General features: G+C 43.0%; 1 long non-coding RNA gene across 1 annotated transcript in view; it reads left to right on the top strand.

The window, feature by feature from the left end:
- Nucleotides 1-14,993, top strand: part of LOC144617224 (uncharacterized) — a 29,455-nt gene that overhangs the window by 1,863 nt on the left and 12,599 nt on the right. The window lies entirely within an intron of this gene.

Here is a 14,993-nt window from a genome sequence, read left to right as displayed (position 1 = left end):
TAAACTCATTTACTCTTCACAGCAAGTCAGATAAACTTACTGAAAATCTCACTACTAAAAGGAATTGGGGCCCCAATCAAAACCCAGACCCCTTATCTTCAAACTCCTTACTCTTCCATGTTACAATTTACTTTTGACACAAAAAGTGTATTTATTGATGTGATTTTAATTCTTGAGTGTGTGCATGAATGCTTTATATGCTTTTTATACCTGTACAGCTTTAAAAAATCTATATATTATACTTACTGATAGCCTCGTCATAATTTCATAGTATTGAGAAAGGGAAACTTAATCTTCTAAATTTATTTGGTGACAAAAACAAAAAATGAAAAATCAGAAGAACTTTATCATACACAGTTATTTTGAAGGAATCTTTTCTATAGAACAGGAGTAATATTGCTGACATTTCCATTTTTTGGGAATAGCATAATTTTGGTTTTACCTGCTTTAAAGTTCTTCTACAGATGTTTGTAAATACAAAAGTCAGTAACATCCACCACTTTTTTTTCATTTTCCTTGACCTCTCCAGGATCTGATACTATAATCCATGCTTCCCTTTGAGAACCATTCTCCTCAACTGGCTTGTAATTACACTACACCCAAATTTCCTCAACATATTTGATCACAGAACAATTAAAAAAAAACGTAATGAACTGTTGGAAGCCCAACAAGAGCTCATGAGCTATAAGTGTTTAGATTCAAGCAAAGAGCAAAAATGTTCTCATGAGTGAATTAATTGTTGCAGGAAGTGGTCACATTTTTATTCATAGTCTGTTTTTATATTATCCAAGAATAAACGAAATGTGAGAATTAGAATTAATTTTACCTTATTAAGGAATCACCTGGTACATTTTATTCTTAATAAGGTAAAATGGGTTCAAATTATCAAATCTTGGTTTAATATTATTTTATGCAATTGATTTAAATTTTTTTAATTTTTACAGTTTGTTTGTTTATTTATTTATTTATTTATTTATTTAGAGAATGCAAATGGGAGGGGCAGAGAAAAAGGAGAGAATCCCAGGCAGGCTCTGCACTGACCGTGCGGGGCTGTTATCTCACAAACATGAGATCATGACGTGAGCCAAAATCAAGAGTCTGACGCTTAACTGACTGAGCCACGCAGGCACCCCACTCTCAATTTTAAATTTAATAATACACTATTATATTATTCTCCATAACAGACAATACAGTACACAGATGTCTATCTTGTCCATATTAAACACAACGTAATACTCCATTATATGAACATACTATAATTTATTCATTTATTTATTTTCCAAATGGTTATTTTATCAGATTGTTTGAACATTAAATTTATCCTTGTTTACAATCCAAAATAGTTACCTGAAGTTTGTTCCGTGTGTGTCTCTGTGTGTGCGTGTGTGTTTACTTTTATTGTATATTTGTTTTTAAACCCTTTGGCACAATTTTCTGGGGGTGTTCAGACTGCCACGATACATGTCAGGAGAGACCTTTCCTTTTGTGCTGCCCATACTATAATTTATTTATTCTCTGTATTTAATGGCCAGATAATTGCTTTCAGAATTTTGCTAGAATAAACATTGTGGCCATAAACATTCTTAGTACTTGCCTCTTTGTACACAGGGGAACATTTTTCTCCAATAACTAAATGTAGTACTACAGTCTTAAAGGGTGTGCATTTCCTGCTTTTATTAAAGCTACTGCTGAACCAATTTACACTCAAATTTAAATTGTGTAAGACTACCTATTTCCTCCCACAGTCACTAACACTAGATATTATCTGTCTCTTCAGTTTTTGCCTGTCTGATGGGTAAGTGTATCTTGTTATTCTTTGATTACTGGTAAGATTTTATTGTTTTATGATATATTGTGATCATACTCTATGTAGTTTTATATGCCTTTAAAATTAATATTGTAGCATAAGCATTTTTCCCATTTTTATACTGAATTATTTTTCCAGTCTCTCTTGACACACAGACCAGAACATTGCTAATTTGGGGCATGTTTTTGGCCTTAAAGCATGTTTGATCAAGGCAACTAGCACATATCTATTCAGTATGTAACCCCTGGAGACAAACAAGCTTTTAGTAAGGAGTAATTGAGACATGTTTTAAAAAACTTCACAGGCCAAGTTTCTTCCCTCCCGGTTCCTGTTTCTGTAGCAATTCCAATGAGGCATGTTAGACAACAGTCCATGAAAGACCGGAGGCTGCTGTTCAATTCCTGGGGTGGTGGTTTGCCGGTGGAACACAGTCCGCAGTGCCTCACTGCTATAGGAAGTCCATGCTACGTTATTTGATAATGTGCTCTGTGGTAGAAATCTTCGGTTGGCACTCAATCCCCAAATACCTTCCGGGGTGCCTTCGTGTGCAGCAGAGCGTGGAAGCGAAACCCTGTCATCTCAGCATCCTTTGCAGCCCTCCTTCTAGGTACAAGTTAGATTATGTCAATGCCATGTGCGAGTTTTAGATCTCAAAGTGTGATGGAGGGTATCCTGCATCTTGCGACAGCCACGGTCTCGTGTCCTATCCCCAGCTTTACAGGTGTCAGGAGGCAGTTTGCGCCGCTTCCTGATCCCTGGAACAAAGTGATAGTAATACTTTCTCAAAATCAGCAGGTTCAGTGGCAGCCTGTTGATTGCTCACACTTCTTATTGTGACACAGGAGCAGTTCTTTTGGAAGGACGCTTAGGTTAGCAGTGTCACTCTGGGAGTTATTCCTAGAGGCCCAGACTCAAAGTTATCTACTTTGTTTTTTTAAAAACATTTTTTTTACATGACTAGAATTCATACTGTCAACAACTATCTTTATTTAAAAAAAACTTGGAGCACATGGGTGGCTCAGTCGGTTGAGCATCTTACTTTGCCTCAGGTCATGATATCATGGTTTGTGGGTTCGAACCCCACATCAAGCTCTATGCTGACAGCTCAGAGCCTGGAGCCTGCTTCGGATTTCTGTGTCTCCCTTGCTCTCTGCCCCACCCCCCCACCCCCTACCTCATGCTCTGTCTCTCAAAAAAAACCAGTAAACAATTTTTTTAATAAAAAAACAACATCATAGAAGACATTTTCTTTTGTTATTAAAGCTACTTTTAAGTACATCATTAATATTTTTTTAAACTTTTTTTGTTGTTAAATTCTTTTTAAGTTTATTTATTTATTTGGAGAGAGAGAGAAAGAAATAGTGACAGAGAGCACAAGCAACAGAAGGGGCAGAGAGAACGGGAGGGGGAGTATCCAAAGCAGGTTTAACGCTGTCAGTGCAGAGCCAGAAGCTGGGTTTGAACTCACCAACTGTGAGATCATGACCTGAGCCAAAACCAAGTCAGACGCTTTAACTGACTGAGCCACCCAGGCACCCCTGTCATGTTTTATTTTCTTACTGATTTGTAAAAACTAAGGACATAATTGCTTTGTTAGTCTTATGTCACATGTAATTTCCCATTTGGAATTTTCTTTTTAGTTTTGTTAAACCAAAAACAGTTTTGGTTACTGTGTTAATTGATTTATGGAAGCTTTTTATTTCTTTAGAAACGAATCTGATATTCTTTTCCCTTGTGGCTTTAGCTTTTGGTGTTATGCTTAGAAAGGCCTTTCTACCATGAGGTAACATAACAATATCTCCCTCTATTTTCTGCTAGTACTTTTATTGCTTCAGTTTCTACACTAAATCTTTATTCCATTTGGCATTTTTTTGATACAAGATATGAAATAGGTATCTTCTAATTCATCTACATACTTGGATTTGTTTCTAGTCGTTCCCTTCTATCTCTGTCTTCCATCCAGTGGCACACTATCATATTGTTTTATTTCATTTATTTTAATCTCGTAGTACGAGTTCACTTGTATTGCTAACACCATACCATACCATTTGAGGATGCATACATAGGTATTAAAAGTAGAGGGACGCTTGGGTGGCTCAGTTGCTCAAGCGTACGACTTCCACTCAGGTCTCGAGGTTCATGGGTTCCAGCCCCGCATCAGGCTCTGTGCTGACAGCTCAGAGCCTGGAGCCCGCTTGGGATTCTGTGTCTCCCTCTCTCTCTGCCCCTCTCCCGCTTGCACACGCTCTCTCTCTTTCTCAAAAATAAATAAGCATTAAACAAACAAGTAGAAAGTAAAGAAAAGCAGTAGTCCCAAAAGTCAAGACAGTGGTCACTTCTGAGAGTGAGGGCAGGGTTGTGAGTTGAGAGGTGCACACAGCTGGCTTCTGGAGTGCCGCCAACATTTTACTTTCTGACCTAGGTGAGGTTACACAGGGGCTCACCTTATGATAATTCAAGCCGCACCAATGTTTCACTTACTTTTTCTGTAAAGAAGATGTCCCACATCAGATAGAACAAGCCAGTTTCTCTGGGGTGTGGCTGTTATTCTCCAGCTAACGTGTGTTAAAAGTTGATAGGGTTTGGATTCTACTAGATAGCTTAGGGAAGAAGAAACATACAACACACAATTTCAGCAAATTCTAGTTACTACAAGCCTTCAGACAGGGGGAAACAGGGCAGTGGCTCGTCCTTGAGAAGTTAGAGCCTTGTGTGGTGTGCACCATTGGATGACTCTTACACCCACGTCCTTGCTGGACACCTCCACTTGGAGTGCCCACTGGCACCCTGAACTCTTGGCCACTAAACCTGGCTCCCCGTCTCCCTCCTAAACTGTTCTGTATCTCACTTGGTGCACTACCTTCTAGCAGTTTCTGGAATTGTGGGAGCCCAGGGAGCCCTCCTTGCCTCCTTTATGGCTTCCACTCCCCACACTGATTTTCTTTGTGAAAACCACCTGGTTTCCATCTCTGCTTTTGGTCCCCTCCTTTCAACCCTTTGCAGAAGCCTTCTCATGCTGTGGATCTCCACAATGCCACCGCGGTGATCTTTCTCAACTGAAAATGGGCACCTCTCGCCTGCATTTAAAACCTGTTTCTGAACTCCCGGGATGAGAAGTCCCTCCTCTCCTGTCTGCCTGCTGACAAACTCATCCTTGGAAACACAGCATGGGTGTCTTTTCTTCTGGGCCATCTTCGCTTCTCCCAGTGAACTCCTCTCTTCACCCCTCCCCCACCTGTGTAGCTACCCTGCAGGTCCACCACTGCGGTCTCACACTGGCTGTTGCTGGGGTTTCTATTGTGTCTTCTGTACTAGCCCAGGTGCGCTGGGGTGGTGGGTGGCTTACTTGCTTTTGGATTGCTGTACCCAGCATGCTGCCTAGCACCTAATAGCAGATGCTCAGCTAATGTCTGTTGATCTGAACATGTGAATAAATCATTGTTGGCTGGTAATCCAGCAGAAAGATGGGATATGCTGTCTTCTCACATAAGCAGGGATCTTGGAGCCCCCGAACAGCTAGTAGCCACTGCATGCCTTTGCCCTGCCCCATCCTTCTGTGCGTTTAACAGGGCAGTCCTCCTCTTCATGCTCCGTCCGCTTCCCATCAGCCACCTTCTCCATGTTAGTGAGCGTATTTCCCCTCCTGTCTGTGTAGTGTCATGGAAGGGTCACTGAATTTGCAGTGGTAGACCTAGGAACTTCTCCTGGCTCTGCTAGCGGCTAGCTGTGTGGCCTAGGACAAGTCAAATATTTTCCTATGAGCCTCGGGCTTTTCTTCTGTAAAGTGACAGGTGCAGTGGGTTAGACCACAAGGAGTGGTTTTAGAAGTGCTCAAGGGTCAGGTGGGCAACAGCTGGAACTGGGGCCTCGACCCTGCCTTTAGCCAGAGCAGCTCTGTCTTAGTGTGTTTTACTTACACATCTTGGTAAATATTTCATGTGAACAAAGGTTTCCCTCCGGCAAAACCTGTTCAAAAATCCACAGCTTAGGTGAATTTTCAAATCCTTTTCCTTTGTTTATTATCTCAGGAACTACAAAATCTCCATTTGTTAATAAGAAAAAGGTCTTGCTCTTCTGAAAAGGATTCTTATCTGCTGGGAAGGCTTCTCCTCCTATAGTTGTTGGTTTTTTGTTTCTTTTTTTTTATTAAAATTTAATCATAGGTCCAGCTGGTTCTCTGAACTAACCTGACTTGTACAATCCTGGCTTGTTTGTATTTTTATTGTCTTTCTAACCTTTGCTCTCGGTTCATGCTGAGATTTGCTAGCTGATTATAAAACACAGTTCTGCAGTGAGGTCATCTTGGAGATTAGCTTGCTGCTGCAAGAGATCAGAGGCAGGCCCAAACTTGCTTTCTGTGAACTGAGTGGGAAGAGAAGCATGGGGCATTGGCAAAATTCATTTTAACATTTGCCGTCTAAAAAGCATTTGTTAAAAAAAATCCAAACAATTAGGATACGAACTAAAATTCAGTGCATGTGAGTATAAAGAAAAAAAAAAGCCATTTGTTGTGTAACTAGCACATGCAGGTGAGGAGAGCCGGGGACAGAGGTGGGGACTAAAAAGCAAGACTCTGCTATGTCTTCTGTTACAGATCAGAAATCTTCCAAGAAATGATCCAGCTAACCCCGAACTGTGAGGTCCATAAATGTTTGTTTCCTATTGGAAATAAAGAAAACTTGTGAGCCATTCTGACCCGTTGGTATAACCTTCAGAGATAAATTTAGTTCAGACTTGCTCTTTGTCATCTGAATCTGAATTCTTCGCTGTTTTTACATTAATGGTTAAAGCACATTACAAAGTCTGTAATAACTGTTATTTGGTGACTTACTGTCACTTGTTTCTTTAAATGAAGCAAAGTTGCCAAAGAAAGCATGGATTTTTGCCTCCATGCTTTTGCACCTGCTGTCCCTCCTTCTGGACCCTCTCCTGTCCTCACATACCCTCACTTTGGTTATCTGATTCTTTAAGTGTCTGTTGAACGTGTGACATCTTTTGGCCCCTTGTCTGGGTTATGCACCCCTCTCGTGTCCTCCTAAAACATCCTGTACTAATGCTGGCTGTAGAGAGCACTTTTATCAGGTTCATGATCACGACAGTCTGTAGTACTAACTTATACATAGGATTTACTGGCTACTAATCATAAATACAGTGAATTCACCTAAACATGAATTCACTTAATCCTCTCATAGCTGGGAGGTGGGTACTGTTATCACCACTGTATACAAGAGGAAACTAAGATACACAGAGGTTAAGTGACTTTCCCAGGATCACATAGTTAGCATGTGGGAGAGCTGAGATTCTGATCCAGGCAATCTAGCTGCAGAGTCTGTACTCTTAAGTATGATAAGTCCGATGCCTTTCCAATGCCAGGACAGTCTTGCTCACAGCTAGCTGTATTCCAGAGCCCCGCAATTTCCTTGTACTTAGAAGGCAATAAGGCATACTTGTTGGAAGAGTGGATGAAGCATGACACTCACCTCCAGGAACTTTCCTACATGGTGGTTTGGTCACAGAGAGATCTGTGAGTCGGAGGCAGAGACTTACCTATGGCTGAGGGCCTGAGGAGGAAGGAGAGACTCGTGCTATCTGGGAGCTGGGGGCTGACGGTGGGCTCAACATTCTCCCATGGGGAACTGGGGGCTCAGCCAGACAGTGACAGTCCCTCTCTGGTTGTGTCAGGACATCCTGGAATGCATCTTGTTCTGAATCTTGAACTAGTCACCCAGATGACCTCAATTTAAGAGAAATATTATACGTTTGATTTGCATAAGTCTATTAAAAACAAAAGCAAAATTCTCAGTGCCGAAGAGTGAAGAAATTAAACTTGCAGAACCATCTGAACAGTAGTTTCCAAAGAGCAAAGAAAGAACAACTTAAAAAAAAAAAAAAAAAAGGATTTTGAGTCCAAAGAGCTTGTGTGGAGGAAGCTGTCATGAGCCGCCCCACCTTGCAATGCCTGAGGTCCATGGAGGGAAAGGAATGTCAGCAGAGTTTGGCTGAGGAGACCCACTTGGGAAGACACATGCCCTCCTGGCAGCTCTTCCATCCTGAGTGCCCGGGCAAGGCATTTATAAGAGCTGCTAAAATTAATAGGTGTTTTGACAGCGCTCAAGTAGCCTTTTATACATGCTCTGGTAGCCTTTAATTTCCAGATTAGATATGTTACAGGAGGGAAGTGAGAACATTTGCTGTAGAAAAGTCTGATCTGGGTCTTGCCCCTGCTTCTTGCACATGTAGGACTTCTTCCCAGCACATGGGGTCTTTGCCTCTTCCCCTTCCCCGGGACCCTGCAAATCCTTCCCCTTTTCCAAACCTTCCCAGATAAATCCACTGCTTACTAATTTCCTAATTTTTGGAAATACTACATCATTTGCAATTTGTAGTGAAATGGTAAAGGCAGTATTATGATACCCTCCCACATCAAGTTGTGGGGTTTAAGATTATTTCTGCCAATTTCTTGAGCATGCCACTCAACCCCTTGGAGCCATCATACTAATAACAGTTTCCCGGTATGGGGTTATGAGGATTAACTAAGGAGATACATGGAAAGTGGTTGGCACACTGCCAGGCATACACCATGCCCTCATGGGCCAATTTTGTTTATCAGGGCCCCAGAACCTTCTCTTTGCCTCTGGATCCTTTCTGGTCCTGGCGGTATCCCAGAAGTGACTCTGGGGTTCGAGGTGGTCTTGTCAACCACCACATTCAGCAGACACAGACACAGGGAAGTTGGGTAGGGACTGAAGCTACTAATCTAGTGTCCATGTCCCTTGGAATGAGGAGGATCCCTTCTGGGCTACAGAATAGAATGTGCTAGAGCAGCTTAATCCCTGGCTTATTTATTAACCAAGTCAAGGAGAGTTTGGCTGAGGATGTCTTTTTTCGCTCTACTCCATGCCCCATCTTGATCCTTTGGTTTCATTTAAATATAAGAAACTGAGACCAACCCAAACAGCAAAAAAAGATTTATTGGCCCAGAGCTGGCAGAGACAGCTCTTTGTCCAGGGGCCACTCATTATCATGCATTCCCAAGGTGTTTCTAACTTCCTTGTTCTTACTCCCTCACAGGGATTTTTCATGAGATTCAAAAGTAAGTATTCTAAAGGTTCCCCTATGAACAAAAGCTCACTGGGGGAGAGGCATCCCAGGCTCAAAGTCAGTAACTTGGAATTGGGCCGCCTGATCTCAGGGCTGTACTGCTAGGACAGAAAGAAACCGCAGATCCGAGCTGTGGGGATTCCTGGGTTTGGGTCTGCCCCTGTGGTCAGGAGCGGGACAGTCTTTGCCTGGAGATTTTCATTTTCACAACTCTGAGTTCTCCATTGTTTAATCAAAAGTAGCTGAAACTATGGGGTGGTAAGTGAGGTGGCATGACAAGACCTGAATTCTGGGCTGTGGGATCAGGATTTGGTTCTGACCATGATTAATGGGGAAATTATTTTAAAAACATAAACCCCATTGCTCTGTGCCAGACATTTCCAGGCTGTTAACAGTTGCTAGCATTTGCTAAGCACTTAGCGCTAAAAAGGCCCTGTGCTGGATGTTTGTCAGGTGTTTCATTTAATCCTCATAACAACCCTTCAAGGGAGGCCTCCAGTATGAGCATTATATCCCCACTCTACAGATTTGAAACAGATGCAGAGAGGCTGGTAACTGGTCCAAAGTGAAATAATTAGAAAGCGGCAGAATTGGGACTTGAACTCACATGTGATCAATATCCAAGCTAGTGTGCATTTGGTAGAATTCAGGAAAAATAGCAGCAAATTCTCTCCTTTTCCCCCAGTTCAGTAAAATCGGTGGGAATAGATGTGCTCCCCTCTTCCTTATAACGTGGTCCGCAGTCTCCCAACCCTAGTGCCTTGGAAAGGGGGCGTGGATTTACCTCCAGCATTGTCTCAGGGAGGGAGGCTCAGGCTGGTGACATAGCCCAGCACCATGGGTCTGGTAATTGCCCGGTCTGGGTAGAAATAAGGTCCAAGCACAACTTGTACTGTGGGGAATATGGTGTGAGGAGGTGTCCTTCCTGTCCTTCCTCTTAAAGGAAAGGTGCCAGTTCAGTCTAGATTTGTTTGTTTGTCAAAAGCACCAACTGCAAGGCCTTGGTGGGAATTTTGCCCTGTAACCCAGACTGTAAATGCCCACTGTAGGGGGGTTTGTTTTAGGGAGGAGGATTTGAGTTGGGCCATATCCAGGGCTGAGGTCAAGGTTGAGTGGGGCCCAACTAATGTGCTTTTCAGATCGCTCAGCTTCTCTCCTGCCTCTCCTCCCAGGATTTTAGCGAGGACCTGACCCAGCCCTTTACTTCCTAGGCCTGGGACAGACAGGCCAGAGAAGTGAAGGGATCTGCCCAAAGTCACAGTGCTTTGGGGTGGCGTCAGAGCCAGAACTCCAGTCCCTTGGTATGCCTTTCTCTGCCCTGCCGGGCTCTTTGTTCCTGGTAAATTGACACAGTGAGAACTTCATGAGGAAAGTCTATATGCCATTACTTCTGTTGGTATGTAACTCTCTTTTTGTGTTGAAGTTTCTCTTCCAGGAAGAGACACTTTAGTAAGGGCAGTTAACTGTTGGGGTTTTCCCACCATCTTTCCCTCAGGAACTCTGAGGAGGTCATGGTGAGCCAGCAAGAACACAGTGGTGCCTGACCTGAAGGTGCCTGATGGGCTAGGCCAGGCCAGCAAGTTACTCATTCAGCAAATGTTTATGGAGCCTAGGGCCCAAACTGGAGGTCACTGTGGTAATACTATCACCCTGGCCAGGACAATAGCTACCAGGCGGGTGGGAGCCATGGGCATGTAATCAGGCAACCATTCTACAGAGTGGTAATGTTTCAGAGATGACCCAGGCTGTTCCAGGAGAGAGCTGATGGTTTCTCACTCAGTGGGGGACTCTGGCAGGACTCTGAGGTAACAGTGCAGCTGGGGATAGAAGAAGGAATGAAGGGGCAGGCAAGGGGTTCCAGGTGAGAGAGGTGACAGTCTGGGGACAGCACGTAGTTTATTGCCTGGAGCAAGAGCTGGAAGAGGGGAGAGATAGGCTGGAGAGGAAGTCAGGGGCCAGGCCTTGTGAATCTTGATGAAGACGTTGGACATTTTCCCGAGAGCAGCAGGGCGTGAGACCTCGATTCCATCTCTTGCTTGCAGCTTAAGTGGGTGTGAGAGAAGCCCTTTGAGCCCACAAAAGAAGGTGTTTTTTCAAAAGAGAAAAAGGGGCAGAAAAAGTTCTGGCCTCTATGCCAGGGATTATAACTAACTCTGGCACTCCATGCTGGCCACCAAACCAGCTTTTGCCCTTGGATGTGGTTCAGTTCCAGACCTGGGGCTAGGGAATCTCTCATGCATCTTACCCCTCCGTGCTTTCTTCCCTGCCACAGGCTGCAATGTACACTTGATGACGTGATTGTGGGTTCGTGCTGTCTGTCACCAGCACACTTTCAATCTCTGAAAGCCAAATGCTACATCTGGTGCCTTTTTGTTTGTTTGTTTGTTTTTCTAAATGGGACTGTCTTCTTGTATGTTACTGTTACGAAAGTAATATATGTTCCTTACAAGAAAAAATTAAACATCACAGAAGTGTATACAATCAAAAGTGAAATTTCCTGCCTCCTTTTATAATCCCATTTCCCTAAGAAAATCATCCTTCCAGACAAAGGAATGCATATACATGTATGCCTAGACATTTTCTATTGCAGGATCCCACGTAAAAATAGGCTCCCTGGTCCCTTAAAACGTCCTTCAGTTCTTTTTGGAAGTCCCCAGAAGGGTGTCTCCCCTGTGTCCATAACCCTGTTGGTTGTCCCTCCACATAGCAACTTCTGTGTCCCCTCTCCCATGCTTCTAGTGTATCTGCTGTTCACAGAAGCTTGAAGAAACTCACAGAAGCCAAACACCAAAGTCCAGGTCATGGGTGCCATGTCTTCAAAGCTTCCTGTCCTTGGCTGGCAGAGTTGAGACAGTGAGTTTCAGGCGGGTATGGGGAAAAGGTCATCTGTTCACCATGTGCTGACCACCCTTTGTCATCGGGGGCCCAAGGCTGCTCTGCTTAGACCCTGAGACTCAACGCGTCTCTTCTGAATGGTCCCATCAATTTCTGCTGCTAGGAGCCTAAAATTCAGTCTGGGAATCAAGTGGGAGGGGAGATGCTCTTCTTGTTTTATTGCTCCTTTCCCTTTTTTTTTGGCCCTGTCCACCCTCACAAAGAAAAATCTCTTCCTTCTTGTCCTTTGTCTTCAAAGGGTTTACATTAATTTGTAGAAGCTCTTTATATGTTATCAGTATCATGTATTATTTACCTTTACATATTATCACTTTTAATCTAAACTGAAAATATTTCTATCAGTTTAGCTTTCACATTGTTAGTCTTGTCCTTTGTCCTTAAGAGATTCAAAGTTTATTTAGTCTAATCTACATCATTTTTCGTTTATTGCCTCTATGTTAAGGACTCTTCCACTGCAAGATTACAATAATATTCTTTTCTAGTAATGTAGGAGTTGTATATTTAAGTTAAACACTTGAACCTGTCTGGAATTTGTTCTTGTGAATGTTGTGTGGTAAGTGGAGTTTCTTTAAAATTCCCCAAATGTTGGCTGTAGAAGCTAAAAGCTAAGAGAAGAGATAGACCAAGAGACTCAACTGGCTCTTGGATGCTCTATGTGGGAGAAACTTGTTTGCTGAAAACATAGAGGATTGTGCTCTTGGCCACTTTGCAGTTCCATCTGTTTCCTGCTGAGAATGACTCTCAAACTTTGTGTCTTTAGAGCCAGTCTTTTCCAGGTGATGTTAGTCCAGGCTTCAGAAGTTTGGATGAATTCAGGGCTGTGTTTCGCTGCATGTGAGGTAAGCTGAAGAATCACTGTAGATAAACTGAGGACTGACTTTCAGAGGAGGCCAGGGCTCTCCTGTCCACAACATCCAAACCTACCCTGGTGGGGTAGGCAAGTAACCACAAGTTCTGAGCTGCCCTGAGACCCTAAGATCCTCAATGACTCTTGGCTAACTTCATCAATGTTGGTAACTCTCCGTACCTGGCACTTGTTGGGACCTCAAAAATATTCATTTGTTGGATTATCAGAGAGCCATTAGGAAGAAAGTATGGATGCCAAAGAAGATGATGACCAAAATAGGAGAACTTTCACAGCAGTTCGGTATAGGGGAGATGACATCCCTCCATCATATATTCAGCAAATATTAGTTGAGTGCCTACTATGTGCCAGACACTTTCCTAGGAGCATAAGTGTGTCATTTTTTATCAAAAACCAATTCTCCAATACCAACTGGGTGTCCAGCAATTCAACTCAATTATCACACTAACTGTTGGAAGTTAGCAAAGACCCCAGAGGTTAAGAGTGCAGTCCCATAAGACTGCCCCGCTTTAGATGCCAAGTACAAATGGGGTCCCCAGGGTACCAGTATTTCTACCCAGCTGACTACAAAACTGGGGCTTCCCATGATCCTCTTACCCCCTCAGTTTTGATAATTTGCTAGAACAATACTCAGAACTCAGGAACACATACTTACGATCACATTTTATTGTAAAGAATATAAATGGACCTGGGGCACATGGGTGGCTCAGTTGGTTAAGCATCCAACTTCAGCTCAGGTCATGATCTCATGGTTTGTGGGTTCAAGCCCCACATCGGGTTCTCTGCTGTCAGCTCAGAGCCTGGAGCCAGCTTCGGATTCTGTGTCTCCCTCTCTCTCTGCCCCTCCCCTGCTTACAGTCTATCTCTCTCTTTCTCAAAAATAAATATTAAAAAAATGTTTTAAAGAATATAAATGGAACAGATGAAGAGGTACATAAGACGAGGTCCAGAAAGGTCTCCAGTGTAGGAGTTTTTGTCCTGGTGAAGTAGTGGTACCCAACGCTCCCAGTATGTGATTATGGTTATCAAATTTGAAGCTCCCAAACCCTGTTGTTTACAATTTTTATATGGGGTTTCTTTATATAGGCATGGCTGAAGAAATCATTGGCAATTGGTGATTGAACTCAACTTTCAGCCCTTCCCCCTCCCACCCCCAGATCTAATCACATGGTTGCTTCCTCTGAAGCTATGTAGGGGGCCCACTACTAGTCACCTCATTAGCATAGATTTAGCCAAGGTCAGAAAGAAGTATGCTATGAATAAAAATACCTTCATCATCATAAGGAAGAATAAAATTATATGAAATGAAATTAAATGAGATAACCATGAAACCATTGAAGAGATAACCATTAAATGAAATAGAATGAGGTACTGTCATTGATTAAGTCATCCAGGAGACATTGAGGATCTTAGGGTCTCAGAGCTGCTCAGAACTCATGGTTACTTGCCCACCTCACCAGGGTAGGGATGACATTGTGGGCAGGAGAGTCCTGTACCCCTCTGAAGCTCAGTCTCCATGGTCTATAGTGATTCTTCAGCTTGCCCCTATATGCAACAAACACAGCCCTGAACACCTCCCTCCAAACCCATGGGTGTTAAGAGAGATAGGCTTAGGTTTAAATCTTAGCTGTGTCTCTCATTAGTTCTATAGCTTGGTAGATAATTCAATCTCCCGGTTTGGGTGGCTTTATCTTAAAAGCAGGGGTAAAAATAACTACTTCGCAGGGTTATTTTGAAAGCTTCTAGCTCATAATGAGAACTTGACAAATGTTAGTGTTCCTCATTCCTATTATGTCTCTTCAGCCTACTCTGTTTGCTATGGGTGGGAGGTAGTTAAGGAGTCACAGCCTTTGTCACACAATTATTACAGCTTGAGGCATTTGGGGTTTATTTGAAAATGGGAAGGACTCTGCCCAACCTGTCTGATATCCAGTCTCTGAGAGGAAACAGCCAGGGGCACATAAAGCCTTTTGTATGGCTGTTAAGATGAAGGGCAGCACAGCTGTTTGTGTGCACGTTTCAGGAGTAAATATTAATCTACTGAAACTCACTTTTGTCATTGGGTGTCTGAAAACCTGTCCTGTGCTTCTGAGTAGTGTCCCTGGGCTGAAGGCATTTGGGAAGGGTAGAAGTGTGGCAGTGGACCCCCTAACCTTTGGTTCTGGCCTTATTGGCACTGGTTTAAATATGCCAGGGGACACCCTAGACCAGTAGGACACATATGACCAATATGTAGAGTTTTTCGTTGTAATTTTTGTTTACACCAGCTGGAAATTCTTGACTATAAGATCGAGAAACAATTGTGTCTTCTGGATAAAAGGAGCA

Source organism: Panthera onca, chromosome C1 (assembly GCF_046562875.1).
Source record: "Panthera onca isolate mPanOnc1 chromosome C1, mPanOnc1 haplotype 2, whole genome shotgun sequence".
Lineage (NCBI taxonomy): Eukaryota > Metazoa > Chordata > Mammalia > Carnivora > Felidae > Panthera > Panthera onca.
This window is presented reverse-complemented; position numbering and strand designations above follow the sequence as displayed.